Source organism: Anser anser (genome assembly GCF_964211835.1).
Source record: "Anser anser genome assembly, chromosome: 20".
Classification (NCBI taxonomy): domain Eukaryota; kingdom Metazoa; phylum Chordata; class Aves; order Anseriformes; family Anatidae; genus Anser; species Anser anser.
Genome location: NC_139741.1, coordinates 656,709 through 665,724, shown reverse-complemented (window position 1 = coordinate 665,724; position 9,016 = coordinate 656,709). Strand labels below are relative to the sequence as shown.

Below are 9,016 nucleotides of genomic sequence, written 5' to 3'. Positions count from 1 at the left end.
TCCCCGTTAGCAATGTGCACTTTCTTCCCAGGAAGATAAGAAGCATCCTGAGAGCATGGTGTCATTGTTGCCACGGTTATGAAATGGTTTGCAGTCTTTGAGAGGGTGAGAACAGGTGATTTTCCTCTGCGTCGTGCAAATGAACTAGACCTTTGCAAAACAAATTCTCTGCAAAAGTGGCAAAGCTGACGGTTCTGGCTGAAGAGGAACACGCCATAGCTGGTGCTTAAAGTTGGGAACTGCCCGACCGTGTCTGTGGAAAAAAAAGCCACATCTGTCTACCTCGGCTGTCTTACAGGAGGGTGCAGGGCAATTTTGGGATAAGAGGAGCCATTTGATGTCTGTGCATGGTAGTGGATTTCCCAAGCATATTAACTGTTACAAATGACAGGGAGTATCTCTACAAAATAGCCAATTATTAACTGAAAGGTCAAGAGTAACAAACTTCACAGGGCAGGCAGCAGTGGCTGGGTGAGGTGAGACTGATGGTTTGCCATCGGCAGCCCTGAGCGGGAGCTGGTCTGGAGGCCGATCCTTCAGGCGGGACGAGCAGGCTCAAGGTAGGCTGCTCAGCTGGGGCTTCAGCCGGGCCACTCCTTCCGCAGGGGCCTGAGCCATGCCGAATGCTGCATCGTGCCACTGTCCTTCTGTTGCTCTTTGATTTCATTTCTAACTAGGGCTATTAAATGAGTCTCCCCAAATGAATAGTCAGTGATACATATTCATAAGTTTGTGAATAAAGCCCTCTTGGTGGAAGCACTGCTACAGATTTGCTATGCTGTAGAAGCACATGTGCCTCTTAAAATAAAAATGAGAGCATAACATTTTAAGTTACAAGAAATTCAAATATTCAGTGTTTTGGACAGCTGAATTGAAAGTAAAAATGCAGGGAGGGATTTACTCATTTTCTCATTAAACTACCTAGAGCAAATCGCAATGGCTGTGCAAGAGGCTTGCGGGGACGGACACAAACATTTGCCAGCTCCAACCAAAGCAGCACGGGCTGGGGCTCCTGGCTCTGGCTGGGTGACAAGGATGTGGCCGAGGCCAGCGTGGGCTGGACCTGCTGCTCCTCTGCTGGGGGACGAAGCTGTCACTGCTCTGTCATGTTGCCAGCATCGCCTCGAGCCAGGGCTGCTGCAGGAGCCTTGGGGTCTGGGGGCTTCCTTCTCTCTTGTGCTGGCACTGACAGAGACCTGATCCAAAGCATCAGCAGCCCCACGGGCCTGCAGGTGCTGGTGCTACCTGCTGCTCTGTAAACACAGCCTCTGCTCTATAGGCATGTCATGAGACGTGCTTCATAAGCATTCTGAAACCCTTGGGTGACAAGCAGGCTAAAATAATTCTAGTCCCCAGGGGGTTTTCCCCATCAGCAAGGATTTTTTTTTGTCCTTTTTTTTTTTTTTTGGTTTTGTTTTGCATTTAGTGAGCAGTGTTGTCTGAGGACTGTCCTGACAATGACTATTTCTGAGGCAAAGCAGCAACAGATTCACAGGGAGCTGCTGAATTTTTAATAGACTTCAGTTTATTATTGAAGTATGGCAATGGAGCAAACAGTCCCTGTTGCACCACAGCAGAAAGCCTGGCCAGAGTTGCTGCCTCCAGAAACTGCTCTGTGGCTCAGTGTGAGCATGCACACACAAAAGTCCCAGTGCAACATGGAGATCAAGAGGATCAAGGTGTTCCAGCTTTTCATCCTCAGGTAAATACCTATGAAGGCAGACAATTCACCCTGTCTGTAGGAAAGTGTCTTACTCACCTTGCTCTGCATCTTTAAGCTGGGTGGTAATTTCTTCTTGTACCTTGGGGGAGTTGGGGCAGTTCAGCAATGCTAATGAAGAGCATTGTGATCATGCAGATTATGTAAATGTACCATTTTTCCTACCATTTCTTGTGCTACCATGGGAGCAAGTATTTTCTGGTGTGTGAGCAGGCTGCAGAATTGAACCCTGTTCTCTTTTAAAAATGCTTTACAAGAACAGGAGTGCCTTCAGAGGTTCACTTGTCTAATACCCTAACTAGAGACTGTGAACACAGCATGCACTGTGCAGAAGCCAAATAACCCTCCAGGAATTCTTCCTATTAAAATAACTGCTAGGGCAGAAGAATACTGCAAACAGCTGTGGTTCATCCTATAAACATATTCTCCCTCCTTTTGGAGCCTTGGCTCCCTACTTATGCCAGAGCCCATCAGCTGCAGGAATAGTGGAACATATTTCCTTTGCAGAAATGAAACGATTACTGTTGAATAAATATGTTATGTGTAGACCTGAACTATCCAGTGAGTATTGCATATGCAAAGAGGAAAAAAGTGACAGTGTTTCACACTGAAATGAGCTGAAGCGACAGATCATCTGGCTAACATGATGGCAGCGGAGCTGCCTTGTGTTAGCAGCCTAGCAACACTGAGTTTGATGAAAAAAATCCTCTGGAATCAGTTCAGCTCTGAATGGCAGCATCTTGCTGTTAAAGTGCACTTGCCTGGTCTGGGAAGCCAGCTGTGAAACGTCATGTGGGATGTGTCAATAGAGAGATTCCCCTCTGAATGGAGCAGCCTCCTTTTGTTGGCAGGCATCCGTCCCTCCCCTGCGTGGGGTGCAGCATCCCTGCCCCGCAGTGCCCCAGCCTCCGTCCGCACCCCGTGCTGCTCCGCCGCAGATCGGGGGCAGAGCCCTGCTGTGGGCTGGCAGCAGGGGTGGTCCTTGGGCAGGACTACTTGTTCTTGGTCTGCCTTGCTCCCCTAGATGGTCCCACGGTGAAAGCCTTGAAGTTAGCTTGGGGTACGTGGCTCTGATCCCAAGCCCACCCACCCACCTCTGTTGACAAGTTCCCAATTTATTTCAGAGGGCATTGACTCAAGACCATTACACGCTGATCCAAAATCTTAAATACAAGGCGCCTCTCCTTCAAAGCTGTAAATAGAAGGAGACATGCAGCACGTTCTGGATTGTAAAACACATAGTCACAACCTTAATTTGGTCGAGGAAATGCCAATGTCTCCCGACATCACTTGTGTTTGTTCGTAGTAATATGTGACTTCTTGCAGGAACATCTTTAAATGTTTTTCTTTGCACCAAGGAGGCTTTACTCCACTCAGAAGTTGAAACAAGCTTTCAGGGAAGATGGTGTACGGTGTGCAAAGCTTTTTTTCTTTTTTAAATTAAGACAGATTGATACAATGCATGGAAGAGAAATACAAGCTGTCAGACAGGTGCCATTCTTCAGTATCTAAAAGAGACAGAAAACTTCAAGGTAAAGACAGGTAAAGAGTTAATTTAGTTACTAATTTGGTAAATTGAGAGAAAAGGGTAGTAAAGTCAATCCTCGTCAGTGTAAAGGTGCTGTCACATCCAGGTTTTGCAGCTAATAAATGTGACACTGCACTTGCCACTCAGAGCCTGTGCCTGGCTTTGATGTGACATTGAACAAGTCTCTTGGTCGAGGCAGAAGCGTGGTGAGGTTGGACCAAAGCCTCTCGCTCCGAGCAGCTCCTGGGAGCAGGCGCAGGAGTGTGCAGATAGGGGACGGCGGTGCCCAGCTGTGTGCTGGCTGGGGGAGGAACAGCAGGCGCAGGAGGATGCCAGTGCCCGTCTGTGTGGGCATCCCAGCTCCTAACAAAGGGCTGCTAAAGTTTCTTAGCCATCCCCGGTGGGGTTCCTCTCTTCTCCCTGTGCTTTTACCACTCCTAGTGCCTGTGAGACATCAGCTCACAGACACCTTGCCAGCTTTTCTTGCATCAGCTAGACAAACAGCTCTGGTGAGGGCACTCGTGGTGTTCCCCAAGGCCAGGCACCAGCGGGCTGTGCAGCTCCCTGGGCCAGGGGAGCTTTAATTGCAAGAAAAAATTATTTCCTGGGTTTGGGTTTACATTGTTTTGAAAAAGAAAGCATGAGGCCCCTGGGGGCTGAGAACTGCCTGCATGTTCAGCAAGGCTTAACACTTGGGCTGAAGGCAGGTTTAGGCTTTAGAGCTAGCAGTGCAGCAGGTCGGTGGGGAGCTGGGTCCTCGGGGATGTGTACTCCAATGCTGACCCAGTTGCAAACGGGGCTGACCCAGTCCTACCTCTTCAGCAGCACACTAAATTCACCACTTCACAATGCTCCACCATATGCCTAAGTCCCTCACCTGATGTATGGGAGAACGCTGCAGTGATCCTCATGCCCGCTGCTGGAAGTCACTGGAGCGGGGCTGGTGTATGGAGCTGATGAATTGCTCTGGAGATACCCAGGAAACCAAGCCCCTGGGCTGCATGAAATGCTTCTGAACCAGTTTCTTCTACCCTCTAAACTAATGTCTGCAAAGTTGGAATAAATGTTTTCAAAAGAAGTAGAGGGATAACAGCAGATCGATTGCTCCTGTGCACTGCATGCTGAGGCTGTTCTGGAATTCACCCCGTGCCCTGCAGGGCTGGTTGGCAGGCACAGCTGTGAAAGCTTCCTGCAAGGAATCAGTGCACGGAGCCAGCGATGGCCTGCGTCTGGAGCATCTCCACCGTGGCCTCCCAGAAGGGCAGGGGAGGGTGCACGCGGTATCAGCACTGATGGTGCCGTGCGGGCTGGTGCAGCCTCCGGCAGCGCTGCCGGCCTGCTGCCGAGGTGGGCTCTTCTGGCTGGGTGGGCGCCCAGGGGTGCTCCAGTCTGACTGCTTGGTCTGCTGCTTCACCTGGATGTGGGGGTAGTCTGATGATACTTACTTTCAGCAAATGTCATTTGCTTTTTGCACTGTTTCTTTATCATGGGCTTGGACAAAATGTAGTCTAATCTTGACAATTTACAGATAGGCATAATCTGAATCTCAGCCCTGTGGAACACTTAGGATTCCATAAAGAGCTTTGGTTGCCCGGCTGATATAAAATATGATCTGAAGGAAGGCCTGGACTGGGAGCTCCTTGCTCCCAGCAGGGACACAGCACTGCTCCCAGCCAGGCAAAGGGCTGAGCAGGGGAGGGCTGGGGGCTGTCAGCCCCTGGGGCCGGGTTCAGGCTCCCTGGGCTGGGGACCACAGGGTGCTGTGGGGCTGGCCAGAGCCAGAGCCATGCGAGAGCCGGTCCACCTGAGCAGCGCCTGGCAGTGGCCAGGAGGAGCTGAGAAGCAGAGCAAAAAGCCCAGCCGACGGCTGTGAAGAGACATCAGGGAAAAAGTGCAGCAGTCAATGTGAACCATGTTTGTCCTAGTTTTATGGGTTTGGTACTTGTCTGACAAAGTCAAACCTTCTGACAAGCCCATTTATTTCTTTAATTCACGTCCTACTGGAGGAGATGAGCAATGGACACTGCCACCTATGAACCTGATGTATTGGCTAGCTGTCACGAGCCTTTACTGTCACAGCTGTATTTCTTCCCACTCGGCGTGCGGGAAGGGGACGGCTTTGCAGGGAGTAGCGTGCGCCAGGCACGCTGGCTCCGCTGTCTGCCTGTCAAGCTGCTAAAATAGACCGCACCATATTTGCAAAATATTGTTAATCAAGAGACACAGTTCAAGGCTTTTGACTGGCACAACCAGTTAAGTGGTAGCAAACACATGTTGTAAAACTACTGTGCTGAGGCCACCTTCCTAATGAATGCAAAGTGGGAGCAATCAATCAGACTCGAGAGCAGTCAGCACTCAGCTCCCTGCATCTGCAAACGCAAATTGAATGAACAATAATGAGTGTTATCTAATTAGTCCACACAGCTGCAATGTTACAGCCCCATATAGGACATACCTTGTTAAATTTCATGGTATGTATAATAGAGTGTCTAAGTTAAAATGATTGAGGTTCACCATGTGCGTGCTTAGTACAACAGAGATAGGTAGATTCTTGGTAATAAATGCATTATCCTCAGCAGATGGCCTCTGGATTAACTAATGCAAGGATCGCTCTAACAGTAAGCTAGTTAAAGTGCAAATTAGCCAGAGGCAGCACAAGTGCTGGGTGTCTAAGTGCTTTAGCCCAGGATCATCAATAGATGGGGAACTGAGATCTTCACTTTTGCAGAGCCAGCTCTTGGCAAGCTTAGTGCTGCATCCGGTTCTCCACGAGCTCTGCTATTTGGTGTGTTTGGGGGGGGGGGGGGTTAAAACATTTGCATACAGCTCTGCTGCTTGCACTTCTACTCACTGACCCTCCTGTGGTTCCTGGCAGCATTAGGAAGAGGTCTCTGTGCCCCTTTGGAAGGGAAGGCTGCTTTGGAAGAGGTGACTAGGGAGCGATGCAGGATCGGCGTTCTAGCATCTAAAACGGAGAATGCCTCAACCAAGTCCTCGGTCAGTAAAACACTAGCCTCAGTCCCTTGCTGTCCATGGAGCTCTGTTCTGTGTGTACCAGCCTCGTAAGAAGCAAACCTGCCTCCCTCCCCCTAAATCACAGGTGGGAATTCTGCGTGCACTCAGGCTCACGCTGTCCCTACACACTCCTCAGCCATAGCATCTGTTTCCTGGTGCGACCATGCACAGGATTTTTTTTTGCATTGTCAGTAATCCTGATGTTTTGAAGCACTTTTTGCATGAAGTGACGCTGAAAAGCAAATGATTTAGGAATGACCACTGAAAGCCCATTCTCTCAAGCAGCCTTCAGTTCCCTCCAGCAGTGTTTGAACTGACATATGACCATCAGCAGGAACAGGAGCTTTCGGAGTCGCTCAGGTGACCTAGTCCTGAGTCTGTTTAGATGTGACACGTGCGTTTGAAGTGGTCTGAGCATCCCTCACCTCCTCACCTTCAAGCTCTGAGTAGGAGTCCCACTGGAAAAGGTAAGTGCCAGAGGGCAAATCAGCCTCCCTCCACTGACTGTTAAAACCTGAGTCTTCTGCCCCACAGCCCACAGCTGGGTGCTTGGAAGACCTGCTGCAGGATATTCCTATCTGACCATAATCCAGCAGCACAAAGCGGTACCCAACCTCTTGTGTCCACTGGCTGCAGCTCCGAGGCCATTCCTGGTGCTTGCAGCAGCATGAACGCCTTGCTGAGGTCTCCAACTGAAATTAATTCCCTGCAGTCCTCTGAGTTCCACTTCACCTGCATGGGGGCTAGAAACTCATACTGCTGTATTCCTTAACAGTGCGAGAGAGAGAACACCTGGGGCCAGATTTATGCCTGTGACAGTTTTATTCCAATCCATGTCAGGAATTTGGCCAAAGAAGTGTTTCAGGCAGTTCTTGTGACTTCATCACACTCATCTTCAGAAATATTTGCTCTGCCAGCAAGATCTGTGGTGACACTGCAGGGGATGGAATTTAAATATTAATGTTTTAGTAGTTTTTGTTTTTTAATACATTTTAAATTACGCACGTATTTATTGGACTTGCAGGTTCATCATCAATTTAGTCTCTTCCAGCTCCATAGCAAGGTGTGTAGTAGCTCTCAACCTTTGAATTCTCGTGACTGGATGCATCTTAGTGCCTTGGCAAGGTAAACAAACCCACAGGCCTTTATTTGAGCTCTGCTGGTTAGTAGCCATAAATGTGTAATGAACAACTTGATATAGTTGAAATTAGAGCTTCCTAACAATCATTAGTTTAATCCCTTGCCATTTTAATAAACCTCTTGGTAGCAAGCCAGAGTCAATTATACCTGTGCTTGGAAAATTATGAAACAAGGAGAAAAACAGTGTGTTGCCCACAAATAAGTGAGAATTTGAACTGGTCATATACTATGACACTTCAGGTACTTGTATTATCTCATTGAAGTTGAGAACTTTTAGTACTGGAGGCAATATTAAGGGTATCTATATTTATAAGTATATTGATTCTCCCATCTGACGCTAACTTGGCATTGGTGCGCATGTCCTGCTGTGACAGCAGTGTCAGGAATGCTGGGGCTTCCAGGGTGTGTTGTTTGGAGAGGGTTTTCCCTCCGTGTGAAGAGCTTACACTAAAAATGTGGAAAGCATTGTCATCTAAAGCCTAGACACTCCCATGTAGCCAAATTTTTCTTCACATTTGGTGAATGAGCTCTGTATCATTCAGTGGGAATTTTGCAAAGTGCAGTGAGAAGACGTATTTGCACCAAGTACAACTATTGCGTAAACTCTTCCTACAAGAAAATCATTAATAAAAGATCCATTCATTCTTCTCCAGGCAGTTCTTGCACAAGATATATTTTTGGAGTGAGGTGATAAGTTTGTAGGATGCAACATCGATTTTACAGTAGAGCCGCTGGCATTAGAGAGAGGAGAATGGTAACATAAGCCATAAAAATAACAGATGGAAGACAGATATAATAAAATGGAAGTGCAGGCAAATTATAAAACCATTCAAACTGTTCATGCAGATAAAACAAGGAAACAAAAACATCTGAAATCACAAAGACTGGGTGTTTGTTGGGGAAAAAATGTTTGATTTTGTTGTTTGTTATTGTTTGCAGCGGAGGCATTCAAGTTCAGAAGACCTGAAGGAGAAGCAATGATATGTGCTGCAGAGGGAACTGTGGCTGTGACACCACCGTTTGTTGATCAGGATCATTTTCTGTGTGGAGGTTTAAAGATGGTGTTTTTTTCTCAACCCCCCACTGCAAATGTTAATGTTGTTCTTGTGCCAATGCAGTTACTTTATTAGAACAGTAAAATATTACCTAAATTTAAGGAATGCAAAGGGAAAAAGAGCCCACAGCACTGAAGGGGCAGCTGTGCTGGATGCTGCTGGCACACTCCGGGTGTCTGCAGGGCAGACGCTGGGCGCGGGGGTGGCACCACGGGGACGTGGGCAGCAGGGGACGTCCTGGGGAGGCTCCTGGGGGGTTCTGCAAGCGCACAGTGCTCAGGGGTGGCATTTCAAGTATCCACAGCACGAATGCCTGCTTTTTACAGGAGGTTGTGGGGTCGTGGCTGTGGCTGCAGTGGAGCAGGGGGTCTCTGCGGTGTCAGAGGCCCAGATCATGGGATGCTTTGTATTCATAACCACTCAGAACTGAACTGGGGCACATGGAGCACCCCGTGTGGTGCAGGCACTGAGGGAGTTTCAGGCCATCACTTCCAGGAGGGGGTTATCCTCATCCTGCTCTGGTGGCATCAGACACAGAAGCCAGTGCCAGGGCTTGCC

The 9,016-nt window shown here is 48.5% G+C and overlaps 2 long non-coding RNA genes across 3 annotated transcripts; both read left to right on the top strand.

Moving 5' to 3' along the window:
• Nucleotides 1-395: 395 nt before the first annotated feature.
• LOC310884342 lies at nucleotides 396-6,015 on the top strand. The gene is made up of 3 exons (XR_014574184.1): nucleotides 396-1,702; nucleotides 3,166-3,262; nucleotides 4,074-6,015. It is a non-coding gene; the product is annotated as an uncharacterized lncRNA (long non-coding RNA).
• Nucleotides 6,016-6,059: 44 nt separating this feature from the next.
• On the top strand, nucleotides 6,060-8,559 carry LOC310884341. 2 transcript variants are annotated; one of them, XR_014574182.1, is made up of 3 exons: nucleotides 6,060-6,730; nucleotides 7,288-7,388; nucleotides 8,343-8,559. It is a non-coding gene; the product is annotated as an uncharacterized lncRNA (long non-coding RNA). The 2 variants fall into 2 exon arrangements; XR_014574183.1 differs by having other exon boundaries at nucleotides 7,288-8,559.
• The last annotated feature ends 457 nt before the right edge of the window (nucleotides 8,560-9,016 follow it).